The sequence below is a fragment of the Triticum urartu genome, chromosome 3 (assembly GCF_003073215.2).
Source record: "Triticum urartu cultivar G1812 chromosome 3, Tu2.1, whole genome shotgun sequence".
In the NCBI taxonomy this organism is placed as follows: Eukaryota; Viridiplantae; Streptophyta; class Magnoliopsida; order Poales; family Poaceae; genus Triticum; species Triticum urartu.
In genome coordinates this window covers 454,107,973-454,133,257 of record NC_053024.1, presented here as the reverse complement: position 1 = coordinate 454,133,257, position 25,285 = coordinate 454,107,973, and positions in this window count along the sequence as shown.

Sequence of the window (25,285 nt, the reverse complement as noted above, 5' to 3'; positions counted from 1 at the left end):
CTCCAGGTTGGTGCGTCAAAGAAAAACTCTATGGGCTCGGTAACTGGTGTGAATGTCCTTCCCGGAACATGTTCTCGAATTGTCCAGCGCTCTTCTTCATGTAGAGTGGTGGTGTAGGTCCCCGTGAAGCTTGGTATTCTGATGCTCAAGTACTTAGTGGCCTCCTTCAAGTGTCGTCCAAAAGGGATCTCTTCATCTGGTTGAGCAAACTTGTTCCTTGGGTCCGCCATCTATAGAGTAGAAAGTGGAGAAGAGTCAGAAATGAGTAGAGAAGAGTATCCTATGGCTCATCTTAGTGGTCACGCCCTACAGTGAGCGTGTGCTCTGATACCATCTTGTAGCGATCCGACCTCAGACGGTCAAATCTCTGTGCATAAGTGTCATCCCTAGATCGGTAGTGCTGACACACATAGTACTCGAGGATTTATAACAGAGTGCAATCACACACTTATTACATCGAATATCTCAAAGAGAGTACTCATTACAATAATATGGCTGAAGGCCATCTAAACAAGATAACTACGGAAGCTTCGAAGGAAAAATGAGTCCATCAACTCCAACGGCATAGCTGAGTGCATGAAAACAACCTAGCACACCTTACTCTTCGTCTGAAAACTCTGCAACATTATACGTTGCAGCCTGTGTAGGTCAGCACATGGAATATGCTGGCAAAATAACACTATAGAGCAATGATCATGAAACAACTATAACTATATGCACATATGGCTGGTGGAAGCTCTATGGTTATCATTTGCATAAAGCTAGTTTTTCCCTACAACAAAGAAGTAAATTTTATTTAGCTACAAAGTTGGTTGATAAACATTGAGAATGGTAACCCCATCTCAATCCCAAATTAATAGTCAATAACTCAACAAATTATTTCAATTAGAGTGATGAGATCAACATAATAATTCAAGCACCAGATACTCAAGATGTCTATAACCGGGGACACGGCTAACCATGATTAGTTTGTACACTCTGCAGAGGTTTACGCACCTTTGCCCACAAGACTCGATATCCTCCGTTTGATTTCTCGCACTGCATGATGTTTGAGAAACGGATGACCGAGACACAGTCTTTCCAAAGAGGTCCCCTTAACCGATAGACAGGCTGGTACACCTACAATTCCCCTACATCTGTTAGCCCATCATGGAAAGGTTTCCCACAACTTACTCAACTATGCCAGAGCCCATAATGGCTTGTGGCTCAACACGGAAGTTTCTAGCATGAATAATCTTATGATCCCTTTGAGCATGGGTGGCAAACCATAGGGAAAAAATCACACGGATACCCCAGGATTCTCCTTGGACAACACTGGACTCCCAGGTGCCCACAAACCAATCCACCCAGATGTGTATTAATGTTGCCACCTTAAATAAAACCTTATTTAACAATAATCTCTCACAACTTTCATGAATACTCTCAAACCAATCCACGTCTATAAGCATAGCATAGCGGTACAAGCATAACGTAGAAGTAACTCCCAGGGTTTGAAGTAAAACAAAATAGGTTCTACCTCATCAACTACTTCCCGATACCCACATGTTATCAAGTCCTAACCATGCAGTGTTTGAGGATTGAAACTAATGCATAAAAACTGGGTAATAAAGGGATATGATGAAAGTGTTACTTGCCTTGCTGACAATTTGGAAACCGTAGTGACTCGTCGTAGCACGCTTCGCACTCTGGAAACTCTATCGTAAACAAACAATGGCATACATAAGCACTCAAGCATAATATGCAAGGGTAAAACTCAAGAGAAAAGATCCAAACTGAAAGTTCAACAGAAGAGCCTCAATTTGCAAAAAGAAACAATCAAATCGAAGCTAGAAAACTCAAACTATGGTCAAAAGAAGTTTGAATGTCAAAATTGCTTGAAACCAAATTTTAAATTGTCAAAACCATGTTAAGTTCATTCTGGAAAGAGGGAAATAAGACAAAGATTTCGGTGTTGGTTTCACTGGATTTGGATGAACGAGCAAAAAGTAGCGAAGGTTTGAAGTTTAGGGAGTAATTTGTAATAAAAGTATTCGCAGATAGATCCCTAGCCGAAAACTAAAATAAAAAGAAAAATCTAATGATCAAACGTTCTCTAACAGAACTAAACGAACGAAAACCGTTCGCTAAAACAATCAACCCGGTGAACGTTCGCTAAATAACGAAAACCTAAAAAAACCTGATCTAAAAAACCGAACTTGTTGTGGAATTGTCACGGCAGATGTCCTAGCAAAAGGACTTAGTCGTAGGGGGCCATCGCAACTAGGAAGCTTAAAGGGGTTAATCGAGACAAAGGACACGAGAGGTTTATACTAGTTCGGCCCCTTATGATGAAGGTAAAAGCCTACGTCTAGTTGTGTTGGAATTGCTAGGGTTTCAAAGACCATGAAGCGAATATGCTTGTTCTGTCTTTGAGTTGTTGTTTCTTGTCCTAAGCCGCCGCTGGGTCGTCCCCTTATATACACGGGCTGACGCCCGGCGGCCTACAGAGTCCCGGCCGGCTCATAAAACGTGTCCGGCTCGGTAACTTCCTTTACATGCCTTTCTTTACAAGTCTTTCCCTACATATGGCGGTTCACAATATTGGGCCTATAGCCGCCTCTGGGCTTTAGGCCTTCTACAAGTCTTAATAAACTATCACCTTGAATATTACTGGGCTTCTTTTGTAACCCGCCATTGGGGTTGACCCAGCCCCTCCTGGGCGGGTCATACCTGGTAGCTATATTCCCAACATTAGGCCCCAGGTTGACTTGAACTTTGTTCTTTGTCAATCTTCAATACTTAAACAAAATCCATCTTCCTCTCTCTGTAAAAACTGAGATGAACTGTGAAGAACACACAGAAACCTTAATACCAGTAGATTCCTTCTTCTGCTACAAAAGGCCTCATTAGAACTCATGAACTCATCTGTGCTAGATTTTTAGGTCTAGAATATTTTCCATTTTGAACGGCCATTTGATCCAGAATAATATCAAGAAATTAGGAAACTTGTTTGTCTCAACACTTAGCCAATTCTGTTGCTGGTATTTCTCAAATATCTGTAGTCATGGCGGCTTATGGCGCTGGCTCACTTTTTCTTTTATATGACATTAGCCCTTACGTAAGCCGCCATTACTTATCTGTACCATCATTATCTAACTTCTATTTTCATCATTGGATTGAACCGGCACATCACTTTCCTTTCAGTCTGTTTTTCATCATGCCGTCCAAAGCACCAATTGTCTGCAACTGGGTCCCCTCCATAGTAACTGAGGATAATTTGAAGGAATTCTTCACCATAAGATTTTTGCTAGGGAAGAATGTTATGTCTTACCGTGCACCTGACCCGGACGAGGAACGGCCTAATCCCAAAGACGGTGAAATTATTGTCTTCTCTGACCACATGAATCGGGGTTTTTCACCCCCGGCTCAAAGTTCTTCAGAGACGTTCTTCACTTTTTCAAACTTCACCCTCAAGATCTTGGACCCAATTCCATCTCCAATATATGCAATTTCCAAGTTCTCTGTGAGGTGTATCTTCAAGAAGAGCCAGCTGTGGAACTCTTTAGAGAGTATTTTTATCTGAACCGCCAGAACGAGTGTACCAATGGCCCTAGCTTGGATCTTGGAGGCATCTCAATTCAGCGCCGACAGGGTGCCGTCTTTCCCTTAATAGTCTTACCAAGTCATCCCAAAGATTGGAATCAGACCTGGTTCTATTATCAAGATACGCCTCCAGCCAACGAAAAACCACTGCTGGGTTATCATGCGGAGTGTCTGGATTCCAAGTTTGTGCTCCCTGATAAGCTTACTGCCACTGAACACAAGAAGCTTATTCCATCTATTAAAAGGATTAACGCCTTATTGGGGAATGGCTTAACCGGAGTTGACTTGACCCGTTGCTGGATCTCGTGGCGGGTCATCCTTCTAAGCCGCCGATCCAAATTGATGTATGACTATGGCAGAGGCCCAAATGATTCTCTTCGTCACAGCCCCGTTCAACTAACTGAAGAAGATATTGTTTCAATTTCAACCCTCTAGGTGAACGGCAAATATGAAGACTGCAGTAAAGTCGGGTTAAACCCCTTCTACAAACTTAACCTGGCGCTAGAGGTAAAAAAACCTGACCTCTTTCTCTTTGTATTTTCCTCGGCAGTTTTAAATACTTGCATGACCTTTAACTTGTTTATTTGTTTACAAGACAACTCTGACTTCTGGAAAGCCAAGTATGACCATGAAGCTGCCAAGAAGGCTAGATCCGCCGTCATAGCCGCCAGGAAGACGACCCGGAGGTCCAAGAAGAAAAGGAGCACCGCTGAGGACCTGTTAAAGCTTGACGATGATTCTGAGTCGGAGGTAGCCCTTGACTCCCTTGGCCAGTTTTTTAATAACCTTATTGACACTGACTATTGCCAGGATGACACGGGGGCTAGTCAGGCCGTAGAAGAAGAGGTAACTATTTCCTCTGACTCAACCCATTTGCCAAGACAGAAACTTCGACTGGTAACCCGGAAAGTAAGGTTTTCACACCCTTTGGCTTATTTGGACCCTCATTTTCTTTTGAAGAAACAACAACATGAAAGCCGCCGTCAGGCCCGGAACGACGATGAACCGCCTTCCATTTTACAACAAACTCCTCGAAAGCGCTAGAATGAGGTCTCTTTTATCTTCATCTTCTGCTTTAATTAATGAGTCTATTCTCTTGCATTACTAATTTTATTTTACCTTTGTAGGAGGTTTCTCGCTCTTCTGGCGACTCATCTCAGACACAATTTCCGGCCTTCAAGACTGCCCCTGGGTAAGGAAAAAATCATTTTTCCTCTATGTCTTTAAAACTGCATCATCGCACTTAACTGTCTCATAAAATCTGCCTTAGTGGTCAAGCCAAGTCCAAGAAGGCCAAGGTAATTAAACTGGCGGAAGACCCATCAGTTCTTGCACCTGAACCGGCCAGGCCAACCTCTCCCCCTCGAACTGAAGCACCAGAAGACCCGGCTGCCGATACTCAATTGGACCCTCCTGAACTGTCAAGCGATGATACCATTGTTAATCCTTCTACCACAAGACCATCTGGTTTAGCTAACCCGCCAACATCTTCTGATCATGACATTCTGATCACTGGCAGCAGATTTGTTGAACCGGGGACCCCCACCGTGTTAGCTCGGCACACTGCAAAACAAGAAGCCTTGGAGAAGCATAAAGTGTGTTTTGATATCTCTCACTACACTCATCTGAATGCTAGTGACATACTGTCTAGCTATCTCAGTCATGTTCATTCCAGCCGTGAGTCAAAAATTGAGATGGTCAAGCAATTGCAGCTGAAATATGAGGTATGTTCTCCGGTTTACTTATACTCTGCCAGCCCCCAAGTCTTCAGATGATGAACCTAAATGATTTGTAGACTTTATGATATAGATTGATACTTTCTCTCTAAGTTTTTCAAAAGTCCAACAAAATAGTGTAAACTTCACCTGTAGTCCCCAAGGGCCGGCTCAATTTATCATAAATGAACCGGTACTTAATTTCATAACTATCTTTTACTAGTCCCAATAAGAATTGCAATCCAGCTTAATCTTGAAAAACTTTCTGAATATCATGCATTAGCCCCCAAGTGCCAAGTGCTGTTACTTTGTAAGGTACTTGGGACTTGAAATATATAAGAGTCATAAAAAATTGCTTTGGTAGAAATTAGCCCCCAAGTGTCAAGTGGTATTGCAGTGCATAGTACTTGAGACTTGAACCCTTATAACTCTTAGTTTAAGCCTTGACACACATGTGTATGTTTTGTAGAATGCCCAATCTGAATTGGGCTCTCAATTAACTAACACAAAGACCCGGCTAACGGATCAAGAGGCAGAAATCAAGGCTGCCGATTCTAAACTCCAATTAAGTCTTTTGGAGACAGAAAAATTGAAGACTAGCTTGACGGCAAAGAAGAAATCCTGGGCCGAAGAAAATATGTTGTTGATACAACGTGCTAAAAAAGTTGAAGCGGCTCTTGAGGAGGCTACCACGGAGCTTACTAGCTTAAAGAACCGGGTGTCTCAAATGTTTTCCGCCATCTTTGGAAAGTCATCTGTACTAATCACTTATATCTTCTTTTGACCCGGAATATAAGGCGCCTGCTGAGCCTTTGTTCAAAAAATACTTGCAGGTCCACGAAGCAAAAATTTGAGCCAAGATAGTGTGACCAAACTAAAGGCGGTTTATACCTTGGTGGAGCAATTGTATACTGGCGCTCAACGAGCACTTGCCACCATCTCCCCTACCAACCAAGGACCCAACCGGCTGAACGATGTCTTGAAGAAGTTGTCAATCTTACCCGCTAGGTTTCAAGAGGTCAAACGATCCAGCGCCAGAGCCGGAGCCCTGACTGCCTTGAGCCGCTCCAAAGCCTGGGTGCCAGATCTAGACCCGACAGATGTAGCTAAGGGGTACCCTACCGTAAATGAAGACGGGACCCTGTTTGAGCAAGATGACTTCATTGCCTGCATGAGGGGAGTTCGACCTCAAGCTACCATTCTTGGAGATGAGACCAACATTGACAAATATCAGCCGTGTTTTGATTTGGAGAATAAGAAGATGGCGACTCCTTCTTACAAGGTGACAGTTCTTATCCTGCCGATTCGTTAACATACTTTTGCTCCGGAAGTTGATCTGGCCGGCCTGATTGATGATGAAGCAGAGTTCATTGCCCTGAACGGCTTTGACTGGTCCAATCCCAACTTCCAATCAGCAGAAGGAGGTGAACCGGCGAGGGGAGAGTTATAACCATCTTGTGGGCTCTTTAAAGCCTTGTAATAGATTTAGCTTGAAACAAATGCATATTTTTCCTATGCCATCGTGCATAAGATGCCGTGTGTGACTCTTTGCTTCCTGATGCCAATATATGCGTCATATCTTTGGTTATATATATAATATTTCAGCTCTATTCCGGTAGAAAAGGAAAAAAACTGGCTTGGCGATTTAGCACCGAATGAGTCAGAACACCCGGTACATGATCAATGGTTTTATCATGGTAGAAAAAACAGAAACAGACATGAAAATAAACAAGGTTAAACAACCGTTGATTCATGAAAAGACACAGAAAAACTGTTCATAAATAACAGTCATACCTGTATCCTTTACATCTGGATCACCGGTTTATATGACCCGGTGATGAGGTTGATGACCTAGTCATTTTTGAGAAGTCAATGCTTCTAGATGCCTGATGACGATCATGCTTTTGGAGGCTTATTGTCAATAGTCAAGCCGGTGAAAAAAAACCGTGTTGATTGTTTAAATTTGAGACAACAAAGACCAGTAAGACAAAATAGCAGATTTCAAACAATATAAATTAACTTTCTAACAGAAAGTTGGGGGTTTCTGATTCGAATACGATCAGTAAACCGGATCAAAGGGGTTAAGTTAAGATTCGAATATGATCATATAGCCCCAGTGGCTTTGGCGTTGCACCGATCAAGAGGGTACCGACAGCTATGTTCTCTTTGGTTTGAATACGACCTATGTTTGAACAGGAAGCTCCCAAATGACCTTGAGAGGTTTTTAACGACCCTGATTCGAATATGATCCAAGTCGGACCCAAAAGGGGTTAAGCTATGATTCGGATACGATCAAGAAGCCCCCTAGTGAGTTTGACTTTGAGCCGATCAAGAGGGTTACGACAGCTATGTTCTCTTTGGTTCGAATACGACCTATGTTTGAACAGGAAGCCCCCAAGTGATCATGAGGTTCACAGATAGATTCAAATACGATCATAAGCCGGACTAAAAAGGTAAAACTAGATTTAGATATGATCAGCTCCTTAATAGTCATTTAAATAATGAAAATAGTAAATACATATGATCTTTGAAAAGAAAAAGATAGAGCTCCTGCTTTATTACTTATCATAGTATATACAATGTTAAAGTATGTACATGACGAGAGCCGGTGGCTCAGGTGTAGCATGGCCGAAGTTGAACAATGTTCCACGGCCGGCGGGTCTCCTCCTCCGACTTACGTGAGTCTTTTTGGTCTCGAACATCGATGAGGTAATATGACCCATTGTTTAAATTCTTGTTGACCACAAAGGGTCCTTCCCTAGGCGGGGATAGCTTGTGTGCATCTGACAGACCCTGGATGAGCCGGAACACTAGGTCACCTTCTTGAAAAGTCCTGGACTTAACCCGGCGGCTGTGATAACGGCGCAGGTCCTATTGATAAATTGTTGATCGAGTCGCCGCCAAGTCTCTCTCCTCATCTAACAAGTCAAGTGCATCCTGTCGGGCTTGTTCATTATTAGCTTCAACGTAAGCCGCCACACGAGGCGAGTCATGACGGATGTCACTAGGCAGCACCGCTTCCGCTCCATAAACCATGAAGAAAGGTGTATAACCTGTAGACCTGTTAGGAGTGGTGTTGATACTCCACAGCACCGAGGGTAACTCCTCTACCCAACAACCCGGCGTCCGTTGTAGGGGAACCATGAGCCGGGGCTTGAGACCTTTTAAGATTTCCTGATTTGCTCTCTCAGCCTGACCATTAGATTGAGGATGAGCTACGGAAGAAACATCCAACCGGATGTGCTCTCGTTGAAAAAACTCCTCCATAGCACATTGGGACAAATTAGTGCCATTGTCAGTGATAATGCTGTGTGGAAAACATAAGCGAATAATCACCTTTTTCATGAACTGAACCGACGTGGCTGCATCACACTTACTCACTGGCTCTGCCTCAACCCACTTTGTGAATTTGTCAACTGCCACTAAAAGATGTGTCTTTTTATCCTTGGACCTTTTGAATGGTCCAGCCATGTCAAGCCCCCAAACTGCAAACGGCCAAGTGATTGGAATCATCCGCAACTCTTGAGCCGCCACATGCGCTTGTCGTGTAAATTTTTGACATCCATCACATCTACTGACCAGATCCTCTGCATCAGAGTGAGCCGTTAACCAATAAAAACCATGACAAAATGCTTTGGCCACAAGAGACTTTGACCCGACGTGATGACCACAATCCCCTTCATGGATCTCACGAAGTATTTCTTGGCTTTCTTCAGGAAAAATACAACGCTGAAACGCTCCAGTGACGCTGTGATGGTATAACTCTCCGTCAGAAATCATCATTGACTTGGACCGCCGGGTTATCTGTCGGGCCAGGGTCTCATCCTCTGGCAACTCGCCTCGGGGCATGTAAGCCAAGAACGGTACCGTCCAATCTAGAATGACGTGAAGAGCCGCCACCAACTGTGCCTCCGGGTCAAGAACGGCCAAATCTTCCTCTGTAGGTAACTTAACAGACAGGTTATGCAAAACATCTAAAAAGGTGTTAGGTGGCACCGACTTATGCTGAGATCCCAACCGGCTTAAAGCATTAGCCACTTTGTTCTTCCTACGGTCAATGTGTTCCACCTGATAACCCTTAAAATATTCTGCAACAGCGTCGACTTCGCGGCGATAAGCCGCCATGAGAGGATCCTTGGAATCCCACTTGCCTGACACCTATTGGGCCACCAAATCTGGATCGCCAAGGCACCGGATCCGGCTCAGACTCATTTCTTTAGCCATCCAAAGACCATGGAGCAAGGCTTCGTATTCAGCTGCGTTGTTAGTGCACGAAAACATCAATAGCAACACATAACAAAATTTGTTACCTCGAGGAGAGGTTAAAACAACTCCAGCCCCAGAGCCTTCCAATTGTCTGGACCCGTCAAAATGAATTGTCCAATATGTGTTGTCTGGCTTCTCCTCCGGTATCTGCAATTCTATCCAGTCATTAATGAAGTCAACCAGTGCTTCTGATTTGATCGCAGTGCGTGGCACATATTTTAAACCATGAGATCCAAGTTCAATGGCCCACTTGGCGACTCGTCCGGTGGCTTCTCTATTTTGAATAATGTCTCCTAGAGGGGCAGAGCTAACCACAGTAATTGGGTGACCCTGAAAGTAATGCTTGAGCTTCCGGCTTGCCATGAACACCCCATAAACCAGTTTTTGCCAATGCAGATATCTCTGTTTGGACTCAATGAGCACCTCACTGACGTAGTAAACCGGCCGTTGAACCGGATGTTCCTTGCCAGCCTCCTTGCGCTCTACAACAATAGTCGCACTGACAGCACATGAATTAGCAGCCACGTATAAAAACAATGGCTCTTTCTCAACTAGAGCAGCAAGAACCGGCGGCTCAGCGAGATGTTTCTTCAGATCCTCAAAAGCAGAGTTAACAGCGTCACTCTAGACAAAGTCATCCGCCTTTTTCATCATTTGACACAAAGGCATGCCTTCTCCCCTAACTGGCTTATGAACTGGCTTAAGGCAGCAACGCGACCCGCCAGCCGTTGAACGTCATTGATGCACACCGGTTTGGCCAGAGATGTGATTGCCTTAATTTTCTCCGGGTTAGCTTCAATACCTCTGTTAGACACCAAAAAAACCCAAGAGTTTGCCAGCTGGGACTCCAAAACACACTTGGTCGGGTTAAGCATCATCTTGTAGACCCGGAGGTTATCAAAGGTCTCCTTCAGATCTGTTACCAAGGTTTCCTCTTCTCTGGACTTCACCACTATATCATCCACATAAGCATGAACATTACGCCCAATCTGATTGTGAAGGCAATTCTGCACACATCGTTGATAAGTCGCCTAGGCACTCTTAAGACCAAAAGGCATAGACACATAACAGAAGGCTCCAAACGGAGTGATGAAAGTTGTCTTCTCCTGGTCCTTGATAGCCATCTTGATCTGATGATAACCTGAATAGGCATCCAGAAAACTCAAACGCTCGCAACCTGTCGTAGCATCAATGATCTGATCAATACGAGGGAGGGCAAAAGGGTCAGCCGGACAAGCCTTGTTCAAATCGGTGTAATCCACACACATACGCCAGGTGTCGTTCTTCTTGAGTACAAGCACCGGGTTAGCCAACCACTCTGCGTGAAAAACTTCCACAATGAACCCAGCCGCCAAGAGCCGGGCCACCTCTTCTCCGATGGCCTTGCGCCATTCCTCGTTAAACCGCCAAAGGAACTGCCTGACCGGTTTAAACTTCAGATCAATGTTAAGAGTGTGCTCAGTGAGTTCTCTCGGGACACCCGGCATGCCAGAAGGCTTCCATGCAAAGATGTCCCGGTTCTCACGGATGAACTTGATGAGCGTGCTTTCCTATTTTGGATCCAAGTTGGCACTGATGATGAACTGCTTGGGTGAATCGCCAGGCACAAAATCAACCATCTTGGTGTCATCAGCTGATTGAATTTCAGCACCGGTTCATGCTCCGTAGTTGGCTTCTTCAAAGACGTCCTGTCTGCCGGGTCAACATTATCTTTATAAAACTTCAACTCCTCTGTCGCGCAAACAGACTCAGCATAAGCAACATCACCTTCTTCACATTCCAGGGCTATTTTCCGGCTTCCATGTACTGTGATGGTGCCTTTATAACCCGGCATCTTGAACTGCAGATACACATAACACGGCCGAGCCATGAACTTGGCGTAAGCCGGCCGTCCAAACAGAGCATTGTATGGGATTTTGATCTTAACCACTTCAAAAGTTAACTTCTCCGCCCTGGAATCATATTCATCCCCAAAGGCTACTTCCAGTTCAATCTTACCAACTGGGTATGCCAACTTACATGGGACAACACCATGAAAAATAGTGTTGGATTGTTTAAGACTCTTATCAGTCAACCCCATCCGACGAAACGTTTCATAATAGAGGATGTTGATGCTACTGCCTCCGTCCATGAGCACCTTAGTAAACTTATATCCACCAACCTGAGGTGCCACCACCAAGGCCAAGTGACCCAGATTATCGACCCGGGAAGGGTGATCTTCCCTGCTCCACACAATCGGCTGTTCTGACCACCTCAAATAATGTGGAATCGCTGGCTAAACGGCATTGATAGCCCTCTTATGAAGCTTCTGGTCCCTCTTGCATAAACTAGTGGTAAATATGTGGTACTGCCCACTATTCAACTGTTTTGGGTTACTCTGATACCCGGATTGTTGTTGCTGATTATTTTGGCCGAGTTGCTGATTATAGCCACCCTGGTTACCTGGATGGCCCCACCGTGAGAACCACTTCCGCCTGAACCGGCGCCCGGACCATGAAAACCACTTCCGCCTGAACCGCCGCCAGGTCCGTGGTTACCATCAAACATGTTGGAATTTTTAAATGCCTTCATGATCGTACAGTCCTTCCATAGATGGGTAGCTGGCTTCTCCTGGGTGCCGTGTCTCAGACAAGGTTCATTCAGTAGTTGCTCGAGGGTGGGACCTGACCCGCCTGACCGAGGGGGTTTCCTACCCTTGCGCCGTTGGTTGTTGCCCTGTGCACTGATGTTAGCCACAAACTCGCCAGCCTTATGTTTATTACCTCCTTGATTCGCCGGGTTATGCTGGTGACCCTTGCCGTTGACATTCTTGTTTCCCTTTCCTATTTTTTCTTCATTAGACACGGGATCCTTGGTACTGTCAGAATCAGCATACTTGACCAGAGCCGCCATCAACTGGCCCATGTCATTACAGTCACACTTGAGCCGCCCCAGCTTCTGTTTCAGAGGTTCAAAATGGCAATTTTTCTCCAACATTAAGACCGCAGAGCCGGCATCCATCTTATCAGATGAATGTATTATCTCATTGACCCGGCGCACCCAATGGGTCGTGGACTCACCTTCCTCTTGCTTACAATTAGTCAGGTCTACGATTGACATAGGTTGTTTACATGTGTCCTTGAAGTTCTGAATGAACCGGGCCTTTAACTCCGCCCATGAGCCGATGGAATTAGGTGGCAATCCTTTCAACCAAGTGTGAGCCGTTCCATCCAGCATCATAGTGAAATACTTAGCCATTGCTGCATCACTGACCTCCAACAGCTCCATCGCCATCTCATAACTTTCAATCCATGCCCCCGGCTGCAAGTCAGCCGTGTAATTAGGCACCTTACGAGGCCCCTTAAAGTCCTTTGGCAAACACTCATTACGTATAGCCGGCACTAGGCAAGGGACACCTCCTGTACTTGTGGCTACTCCTGCCTCAACAGAGGTTGCCGGATAAATCAGAAAAGCCGGATGAGCCGCCTGCTCAGCTGCTAGTTGAGCCGCCCGCTCAGCCTCTTGACGGATTCTCTCCTGGTCCACCAAGTTAAGGGCTCCACCCTGCCCCGGCTCATGCCTATGTGGTTGGTTACAGCGTTGAGCGTTGCTTGACATAGCGGCTGAATCCATATGCCTGCTATAACTTGGGCTTCGGCTTGGGGAGGGGTTGAATGGATTTTGTCTTGACTGTAAGAGTACGCATCCTGCTGCACCAGAGCCGTCTGAAGAAGTTCTCTCACCCTTCGTGTTTCAATTGCTGTCGGAGAATCGCCTTCCATCGGGAGAGCCGCCAAACGAGCCGACGCAACAATGAGATTCTCCAAAGGGTTAGAAAAGTGACCCGGTGGTACTGGTGTGTAATGAGGCGGAGCGGTATTCATGCAAGGTGGATCCATGGTACGCGGTTGAACCAGCGCCCCAGCCCCGTGTGTTGTGATCCGGTTTGCCGCCGGCGGGTTACTTGCACCAGCCCTGGGTGTGTGTAAAAGGTTCCTAGGATCGTACGTCAGAGGCAGAAGTGACTGAGTTTTCTGGTGCCTTCTCCTCATGACCTCGTTTGATGCGTTCAGATCCACCGAGAGCCAGAAAGTCTCCGCTTGAAGCTACTGAGCACGAGCATCCAAAGCCGCCCGCTCTGCGGCCATCCTGACCTCTTTACTTCAAAATTTTCCTTGGCCTATGCCATCTCTTCGCGTAGCCGTGCCACCTCCGCGTCATGCTGAACCTTATCCGTCGGCTCTACTACAGTAGTCAACAGAGCCGTCAATTTATCCATGAGGTCCATTAGCATCTGAGCCGGGAGCGCGCGGGGTCTCCTGACCCGGCTGCTGTCGACCTGGTGGTTACTGCTGCCGCAGCCGTAGAGTTCTGCCCAGGTTGAGTGCCAGCCATGAAAACTCCGGCTCGATTCAGCGGCTCAGAGAGGTCCGGAATACTACTGCCATCGGAACAGCCCCCTAGCACGCCATCTTGTAGCTGATACAAAGAATCGGTCTTGCCTGAGGACGACTCACCGTTGGAACAGATGGCTGTCTCACCGCCATCCACTGATCCTTCAGAGAACTCACATCCATGGATGCAACCCACGAAGGCATGCTTTAAGGCAGGTTGGGCCCAGGCGGATCTGGCGCACTGAGCCGTCTCGATGAGGTTGGTGCAGACGTCCGGCTCAGGGCCTGAATCGCCGATCTGGCCGATGAAGACATGGATTCCGCCAAAGGGGGCCCGGTACCCGTACTCAATTGAGCCGACCTCGGGGCCCCAGCCTTCGTCGTCGATGTAGAGCTTGCCGCGACGACTCTTGGTCATCCGGCCCATAGCGTATCCCTTGAGCCCTTCGAAGTTGCCCTTCAAGAACTCAAATCCACCATGCACTGGCCCCACGGTGGGCGCCAACTGTCGTGGAATTGTCACGTTAGATGTCCTAGCAAAAGGACTTAGTCGTAGGGCCATCGTAACTAGGAAGCTTAAAGGGGTTAATCGGGACAAAGGACACGAGAGGTTTATACTAGTTCGGCCCCTTACGATGAAGGTAAAAGCCTACGTCTAGTTGTGTTGGAATTGCTGGGGTTTCAAAGACCAGGGAGCGTATATGCTTGTCATGTCTTCGAGTTGTTGTTTCTTGTCCTAAGCCGCCGCCTGGTCGTCCCCTTATATACATGGGCTGACGCCCGACGGCCTACAGAGTCCCGGCCGGCTCATAAAACGTGTCCGGCTCGGTGACTTCCTTTACATGTCTTTCTTTACAAGTCTTTCCCTACATATGGCAGTTCACAATATTGGGCCTAAAGCCGCCTTTGGGCTTTAGGCCTTCTACAAGTCTTAATAAACTATCACCGTGAATATTACTGGGCTTCTTTTGTAACCCGCCATTGGGGTTGACCCGGCCCCTCCTGGGCGGGTCATACCTGGTAGCTATATTCCCAACAGAACAAAAAAAATAAAAAAACGGTCGGCTTTCTTTGGCTTTACCGGTTCGGCTAAACGAAACCGGCGGCGGCGACGGGGGGCGGCGCGGTTCGGCGAGGCGAGGCGGCGAGCGGCGGCTGCGACACGCGGCGTCGGCAGGCGGTTGCGCGGCGAGCTGCGGCTTTCAGCGGCGGAGGCGGCGCGGCTTGGTGCAGCGGGCTGCGGCGGCGGCGATGTGGAGGAGGGGGGTCGGGGCTTCGGCTTATAAAGGCCGGGGGCCTGGCTTGGGCGAGGGGGCACCGGGGTGGGTCAGCCTCGGAAGGCGTGTCTACCTCGGACACGGACGGCGGCGGCGCGCGGCAGGACTCCTCCACCCGGGAGGAAGGCGACACAAGCGAGCAGGCCGGCTCGGCTGGGCCTTTGGCCCAGTCGGGCGAGAAGTTTTATTTTTAAATTCGCCCGAAAGAAAAATCCTAATAAAAAATAAGAAAAATCGTAAAAATACCAGAAATACTTTTCACCGCACAAACTTAATATTTAGGACAAAGTGAACATTTTTCTGGCCTAAAAATGCAATTTTCAAATATGCATATTTTTTTCTAATTCAAATAAAATACAAATAAAATAATAATTTGATTTTAAAATTTCTCTCTCCAATATTTCTCTCTTTTGAAGAAATCATTTTATGTTCTCTCATTTATTTTTATATTTGGAAATAATTGGAGTGAAAATATTTAAAATCAACTTATCCTCTTTTCAAATTTGAAAAATTTCAAATATGAAAATTTGTGAAACCTCCAACTCTCTCCTTCGGTCCTTGAGTTGCTTAAGATTTCTAGGATCTCAACCGAAATGCAAATAAAATATGATATGCATATGATGACCTATGTATAACATCCAAATTGAAAATTGGGATGTTACAATTTGTGAACATATACCGTCTGTTGCTACATTATCTATATATTTGCATCAAATCTTTTTTACATTATCTATTTTTAATTCTATATTTTTTTACTTTGCTTTCATCTCTCTCTATATATGGATCTGTTCTATCAGTTACTCTCATATTTGCATCTTGCTCTGTTATTTCAATAGATCTAATTTACGATCTTAATTTTCATTTCAAGCAGTACATCCCTTGCTTTGCAAGAACAGGAGTAGAAGGAAATCTTGGGCTTACTTTGCTGATGACTCCCAGGATGTCATATTGACAACGAAGCATGGATTTACAAAGACGGTTAGCGTAAAACTTGATAAAGATGGTCACTCCTATTTTAATGCGGAACTTTGGAGAAAAATGTCTATGTGTTATGAACTGAAAGCTGGCAATAAAATTCTAGTGCGTGCACCATAGCTTGGTCTAATTAACATGGATGTTTACTTCTCCAACGTCATCAGCCGATCAAAGTCTGATCGAGGTTAGTGTCCTTTCAACTTTCTCCTTGTTATCATATTACTATTTAAGGAACCAATTGATCACTATTTAAGCAACCAATTGTGATATCATATTCTGACTCCGTTCCTACGCAGTAACAAATTCTATTTACCAATTTATGCGCACTAAATATTCTTCTGCCATCTTCTGAATAAATAATACATGTCCACATTTTAAGCAAGATATGTTGGATGCATAGTGAACGATCTATATGTTACTAAGTGTACCAAATTTCACTGGAAGGACTTGAAACATGTCATAAACTTTGTTGATAATCTAACGGAGATATCACATCGTATGAACGCTGGATTTTGGATGGGATTAATTAGACCTATGGTGCACACACTGAACAAGACCAATTGTGTGCACAAAGCGCTGGTAAAAAGTCTTATTTTAATGTTGATGCTCATAAACTATATATATCTTCAACGATATGTTACAATTGTTTTTATTCTACATGTCAACAGAAATTGCCCCCTGTAGCAGTTCCTGCATCGATTTCCTGGCGTGGTCGAATTACACTTGTGCCTGCTAATAATGCCAAAGTGATTGCAAGGTATTGTATTTCTCACAGAAATGGAACCATTCAAACTAACAAGTTCTCGCTTCTCGTGGCAATGCATCCATATTGGAAAATTGGAGACATTGTTCTACTAATGATCTACCAAGGCACAGGAGGGCTCTTCCTTTTCATTGACGAGATGTCGAGTCACCGTGATCAAGCTACTTCCAGTGGATAGTTGTGGTTGTTGGCCCTCAATCTCTTGAAATGTGCTAGCTGTTACTATATATGTTAAGTATGTAGATATGGACCATATGGTTGTTGGCCCTTAGCCTCTTAAAATGTGATAGTTGTTACTATGTTAAGTGTGTAGATATGGACCATATGGTTGTCAAAACCGTGTTACGAAGATCCTCCTTTTGTCGAATAGTGTAACCACTATATATATGTTACTCAAATGTTGTTACCCAAGTTCATAAATTTTCATGGAAAGTATTAGTATCGTACACAGTTCATTGAGTTTAAGCGTGTGCCTGATGACCAGAAGGCATTTGCAGATTAACTGTCCATATTGCAAATTCACACACATGTTAACATAAGGAAACATATGTGTAACATACTAATCATCACACACGAGTACTCATAGATGCATCGTGTGCGATACTCCGTCACCGCAAGCAACTAGTTTGCATTTTTCAAAGTTTTTTGTACACACAGAATCGCACACATAGTAACTGCATTGACCGTCTATGTTGTAATTTCACATCGCAAACAGTTCATCCGAGTCGGCTGTTTGCCACGTATCACACACATCTTGTTTACATGACTCGTTTGTGTTCTTTTGGCTTATCGCAAACAGTTCATCCATGTGAACTATATACCGCATATCACACACATCTTGTTAAGTTGAACCGTTTCTGTTGTGTTCCCTAATCGAAAACAGTTCATCTGAGTTAACCGTATGCCGTATATCGCATACACATTGATATGGCTTCCCGTTTTTGTTGTTCTACCTCTTCGCAAACAGTTTGAATGGATTAACCATGTGTCCTGCATCACACACACATTGTTATGCCTGCCCGTTTCTGTTGTTCCGCCTCATCACAAACAGTTTCAATGGATTAACCGTGTGTCCTGCATCGCACACGCAAATAAAATCTGAACCGTGTTTGACGCATCCTCCATCGCAAACGTTTTACACCTTTTTTGACGGTTTTTTAACACCACCATTTGCGATTATTGCATCACACACAGTTTCGGTAAATGGTCTCTGATCGTAGTGTCACGTTAGCAGTATCCTACAGTAGTGACACATCAATCAACCCTAATGTCACCTAGATACTCCAATGTCACCACAAGTATCCGTGGGTCAATTATGCGATATGCATCAAACAACTTCAGATTCACAATATTCAATCCAACACAAAGAACCTCAAAGAGTACCCCAAGATTTCCACCGGAGAAACAAGGACGAAAACGTGCATCAACCCCTATGGATAGATTACCCTAATGTCACCTCGAGAACCTACGAGTTGAGTGCCAAAACATACATCAAGTGAATCAATAGAACACCCCATTGTCACCACGGGTATCCCATGCAATAAATACATCAAGTGTTCTCAAATCCATAATAGTATTCAATCTGATAATACTGAAACCTCAAAGGTAAAACTCAATTCATCACAAGAAGGTAGAGGGGGAGAAACACCATATGATTCAACTATAGTAACAAAGCTCCCAGTACATCAAGATCGTGCCAAATTAAGAACATGAGAGAGAGAGAGATCAAACACATAGCTACTGGTACATACCCTCAGCCCCGAGGGTGAACTACTCCCTCCTCGTCATGGAGAGCGTCGGGATGATGAAGATGGCCACCGATGATGGTTTCCCCTCCGGCAGGGTGCCGGAATGGGCTTCCAATTGGTTTTTCATGGCTACAGAGGCTTGCAGTGGTGGAACTCCCAATCTAGGTTTATTTCTGGGGGTTTCTATATTTAAAGGGATTTTTGGCGTCGGGAACAAGTCAGGGGGGTCCACGAGGCGGCGACAAGACAGGGTGGCGCGCCCTAGGGGGGCGCCCTCCACCCTTGTGGAGGCCTCGTGTCTCCTCTAGTCCATCTCCGATACTCCGTGGGCTTATTTTGGTCCATAAAAAACCGTCGTAAAGTTTCAGCTCGTTTGGACTCCGTTTGGTATTCCTTTTCTGTAAAACTCAAAAACAAGGAAAAAACAAAAACTGGCACCGGGCTCTAGGTTAATAGGTTAGTCCCAAAAATCATATAAAATAGCATATAAATGCATATAAAACATCCAAGTTAGATAATATAATAGCATGGAACAATCAAAAATTATAGATATGTTGGAGACGTATTAGTCAACGGGTCTGCCACATTTAGATCCGTATGTATTTTGTAAGTTTCTATGTCTACAATGCTCTGCATGGAGCTACTCTAGCTAATTTCTCCCACTTTCAATATGTATCCAGATTGAGACTCAGAGGCATCTGAATCGGTGTTAAAGCTTGCATCGACATAACCCTTTACGACAAACTCTTTATCACTTCCATAACTGAGAAATATTTCCTTAGTCCTCTTAGGTAACTAAGGATAATTTTGACCGTTGTCCAGTGATCTACTCCTGGATCACTATTGTACCCCCTTGCCAAACTCATGGCAAGGTACAAAATAGGTTTGGTACATAGTACGCCATACTTCAAAGAACCTATGGCTGAGGCATAGGGAATGACTTTCATTCTCTCTCTATCTTCTGCCGTGGTCGGGCTTTGAGTCTTACTCAACTTCACACCTTACAATACAGGCTAGAACTCCTTCTTTGACTGATCCATTTTGAGCTTCTTCAAAACTTTTGTCAAGGTATGTGTTTTATGAAAGTCCTATTAAGTGTCTCGATCTATCCCTATAGATCTTGATGCTCAATATATAAGCAGCTTCACCTAGGTCTTTCATTGAAAAAATTCTTATTCAAGTATCCTTTTATGCTATCCAAAAATTCTATATCATTTCCAATCAACAATATGTCATCCACATATACTATCAGAAATGCTACACAGCTCCCACTCACTTTCTTGTAAATACAGGCTTCACCGTAAGTCTGTATAAAACCATATGCTTTGAACACCTCATCAAAGCATATATTCCTCTCCGAGATGCTTGCACCAGTCCATAGATGGATCGTTGGATCTTTCACACTTTGTTAGCACCTTTAGGATCGACAAAACCTTCTAGTTGCATCATATACAACTCTTCTTTAAAAAATCCATTAAGGAATGCAATTTTGACGTCCATTTGCCAGATTTCATAAAATGCGGCAATTGCTAACATGATTCGGACAGACTTAAGCATCGCTATGGGTGAGAAAGTCTCATCGTAGTCAACCCCTTGAACTTGTCGAAATACCTTTCGCGACAAGTCAAGCTTTGTAGACAGTAACATTACTATCAGCATCAGTCTTCTTCTTGGAGATCCATTTATTTTCTATGGCTTGCCGATCATTGGACAAGTCCACCAAAGTCCATACTTTGTTCTCATACATGGATCCTATCTCAGATTTCATGTCCGCAAACCATTCATCGGAATCTGGCCTCATCATAGCTTCTTCATAGTTCATAGGTTCGTTGTTGTCCAACAACATGACTTCCAAAACAGGATTGCCGTACCACTGGTGCGGATCATGCTCTGGTCGACCTACGAGGTTCAGTAGCAACTTGATTTGAAGTTTCATGATCATCATCATTAGCTTCCTCTGTAGTTGGTGTAGGCATCACGGGAACATATTTCTCTGATGTGCTACTTTCCCAATCGAGAGAAGGTACAATTACCTCATCAAGTTCTACTTTTGTCCCACTCAGTTCTTTCGAGAGAAACTCCTTCTCTAGGAAGGATCCATTCTTGGTAACAAAGATCTAGCCTGCAGATCTTTGGTAGAAGGTGTACCCAATTGTTTCCTTAGGGTATCCTATGAAGACACACTTCTCCACTTTGGGTTGGAGCTTATCAGGCTGAAGCCTTTTGACATAAGTGTCACATCCCCAAACTTTTAAGAAACGATAGCTTCGGTTTCTTGCCAAACCATAGTTCATACGCTGCGTAGCGACCCGACCTCAAATAGTCAAGTCTCTGTGCTTCAGTGTCATCCCTGGATCGGTAATGCTGACACACAGTACTCGAGGATTTATAACAGAGTAGCAATCACACACTTATTACATCGAATGTCTCAAAAGAGAACTTATTACAATAAATATGGCTTAAGTCCATCTAATACGATAACAACGTAAGGCTTGGAAGAAAAAGTGAGTCCATCAACTCCAACGGCATAGCTGAGCTGCACGGCAACGACCTAACGAACCTTACTCCTTGTCTGAAAAGTCTGCAACATAATACGTTGCAGCCCGAAAATGGGTCAGCACATGGAATATGCTGGCAATGTAACACAGTAGAGCAAGAACAGAATAATGCTATCACTACATGCATATTTGGCTGGTGGAAAGCTCTATGGTTATAGTTTTGCGAAAAGCCATTTTTTCCTACAACAAAGGAATATATTTTATTTAACTATCATGGTAGTTGAAACATCATTGAGAAGGTTCCTCCAACTCAATCCCAATTAACAGTAATTATCAACCAATCAATATTAATTTAGAGTGATGAGATACATATGATAATCCACGTACTAGATATTCAAGATTTGTCCATAACCGGGGACACGGCTAACCATGATTAGTTTATACACTCTGCAAAGGTTTGCGCACTTTTCCCCACAAGACCCGATCTCCTCCGTTGGATTTCTCGCACTGCCGGGTGTTTGAGAAATGGATGACCAAGACACAGTCTTTCAGAAACATTAACTCCTTACTCCGGGCAGACCATACCAACCTACATCTCTCTACCTGCTGATCCACCTCTTCAAGAGCTCATGCAACTTACTCAACTATGCTACAGCCCATAATAGCATGTGGCTGCACACGGAAGTTTCTAGCATGAAATATCTCAGTTCCCTTTGAGCCTGGGTGGCGGACCTTAGGATTATCACACGGGTACTCCGGGATATCCTAGGACAATACTGGATTCTCCAGGTGCCCAACAAACAATCCACCCAGATGTGTATTTAAGTTGCCACCTTAAGTTGAACCATTAATTAATAATCTCACATCTGTCATGGATTCACTCGCCCAAACCACGTGCACAAGCATAGCATAGCAATATAAGCAGTACGTAGAAGTAGCTCCCAAGGGTTTGATAATAACAGGGCAATAGGTTCTACCTCATCAACTACTTCCCATCCCACATGTTAAACACATCCTAATCATGCAATGTTTGAGGATTGGAGCTAATGCATAAAATCTGGGTATGAAAAGAGTATGATCAAAGTGTTACTTGCCTTGCTGATGATCCGCAAAACCTAGAGACTCGTAGTAGCATGCTTCACACTCCGGGTGTTCTATCGCAAAAAAATAGCATGCATAAGCAATTAATCAAAGAAGCACGGGTAAAACTCAAATAAGAAGATCTAACCAGAAAGTTCAACTTAAGAACTCTGGTTTGCAAAAAGAATCAAATCAAACGGAGCAACAAAACTCAAATTGCGAAAGAAACAAGATCCTATTACTAATCTGGACCTAAGTCAAATTTTACAGTACCAAAATCTTATTCAAGTTGATTAAATAGTAAGAGGGTTTCAAGAAGAAGATCTAGGCGCTTGACTCGCTTGATTCCGATAAACAAGCGAAAAGATAAACAAAAACGAAAATCGGATCAGAAATCGCGATCTAAAATAATCACGGAAAATCCGAGAAAAAGAAAAACTGACGAACGGGCTAACGAATGAACGTTCGCTGTCTGCGGCTAACGAGTGAACACCGTTCGTTAAAACGAACGTACGGAGGAACATCCGCTAAATAAACTAAACCGGAAAAAAATAAAACCAATCTATTTTAAAAAATCTAGGGTTTTCTAAAAAAACCGAATCGGTTTTTCTCGCAAAACCGGCGGCGGCGAGGCGACTACCTTGGCGGGGCTCCGGCGAGGTCCGGCGGTCTCCGCGGGGTCCGGGTGGGGCGGCGGGCGGTGCGGCGCGGCGGCGGGGAGGTGCGGCGCGGCGGGCGAGGCGTAGCAGCGGTGCGGCATGTGGCAGCAGGGCGCGGCAGGCGGCGGCGGTGCGGCGCTGCGACGGGCGGGGCGAGGCGAGGCAGGCGGCGGGGTTGGCGGGTGGTGGTGTGTGGGGGGATGTGGGGCGGCGCTATAAAAGGAGGGAGGCTTGCTTGGGGGAGGGCCAAGGCGGCGCGGGAGAGTCCTGGCCGGACTCGGCTTCGGGCGGCGGCGGCCTCCCGGTCTCCTGGAGGGAGACGAGGCGCAGGGAGGTGGGCCGGCTCGGCTGGGCTCCGGCCCAGTCAGGCGCTGGAGATTTCTTTTTTAAAAAAAAGTTTCGCCGAAACTTAAATAAATCCTAGAAAATAAAATAAAAAACTAAAAATGCCAAAACAAACTTTCACCGTCTAAATAAAATATTTAGAACAAGATGAACATTTTGTTGGCCCTAAAATGCAACTTTGAAAAACGTGCAATTTTCTAATTCAAATAAAATAGCAATAAACTCTGAATAAAAACAAATATTTGATTTTAATATTTTTCCTCCAATATTTCATTTATTTTGGAGAAGTCATATTATCTCCTCTCATATATTTTAATATGAAATATTTTCGAAGAGAAAAATAATTAAAACCAAAAATCCTCGTTTCAATATTTGATAAAACTCAAATATGAAAATAGGGAAAACCCCAACTCTCTCCGAGGGTCCTTGAGTTGCTTAGGATTTCGAGGACCGCGAAACGAAATGCAGCAAAAATATGATATGCAGGAATGATCTATGTATAACATTCCAAATTGAAAATTTGGGATGTTACAAACCTACCCCCCTTAAGATGAATCTCGCCCTCGAGATTCGGGTTGGCTAGAAAATAGGTGTGGGTGGTCTTTGCGAAGATCATCCTCTCGTTCCCAGGTGGCTTCATCCTCGGTATGGTGGCTCCACTGAACTTCACAAAACTTGATAACCTTGCTACGGGTGACTCGGCTGGCAAATTCAAGAATCCTGACTGGCTTCTCCTCATAGGTCAGATAACTGTCCAACTGAATCGCCTCCAAGGGCACTGTATCTCTTAGCGGTATATCGGCCATCTCAGCATGGCACTTCTTCAGCTGTGAAACATGAAACACATCGTGAACTCCTGACAGTCCTTCAGGTAACTCCAACTTGTAGGCAACTTCTCCCATACGCTCAAAAATTCGATACGGTCCTACAAATCTCGGGGCTAACTTTCCCTTAACTCCAAAATGTTTCACTCCTCGCAGGGGTGACACTCGCAGATATGCACTATCTCCAATTTCATATGTTATTTCCTTGCGTTTCGAATCTGCATAACTCTTCTGTCTGGACTGAGCTACCTTCAATCTATCTCGGATCAACTTAAACTTTTCTTCCGACTCCTTGATCAAATCTGGTCCAAACAACTGTCGGTCTCCAACTTCATCCCACATCAACGGTGTTCTACACCTCCATCCATACAGGGCTTCGAACAGTGCCATCTTTAAACTGGCTTGATAGCTATTATTGTATGAGAACTCCGCGTAGGGAAAATTGTCATCCCAACTAGATCCATAATCTAGTGCACAAGCTCTCAACATATCCTCCAGAATCTGGTTGACTCTCTCGGTATGTCCATCCGTCTGCGGGTGGAATGTTGTACTGAACTCCAATCTTGTTCCCAAAGTCTAGTGCAGCTGATGCCAAAACTTTGAGGTAAACTGTGTTCCTCTATCTGATACAATTGTCCTCGGAACTCCGTGCAGACATACGATCCTGGTCATGTATATCTTGGCCAACTTCTCACTTGTATAGGTGGTTTTCACTGGGATAAAGTGAGCCACTTTGGTCAAGCGATCAACTACTACCCATATAGAATCATATCCTGATTTGGTCCTGGGTAATCCGGTGATAAAATCCATGCCAAGTTTATCCCACTTCCATTCGGGTATCGGCATAGGCTGTAACAATCCTGCTGGCTTTTGATGCTCAGCCTTCACTCTCTGACATACAGCACATACGGCTACATACTCGGCAATATCCTTCTTCATACCAGTCCACCAGAAACGTTCCTTCAAATCCAAATACATCTTGGTGTTTCCGGGGTGTATCGAGTATGGTGAGTCATGAGCCTCCTGAAGTATTAACTTCCTGATCTCTGTGTTATTGGGCACATAAATACGGTCCTCAAACCATAAGGTGACGTGCTCATCCTCACGAAAACCTTTGGCCTTTCCTTTGCCCATTCTCTCCTTTATCTCAGCAATCTCTTTGTCATCCTTCTGAGCTTCT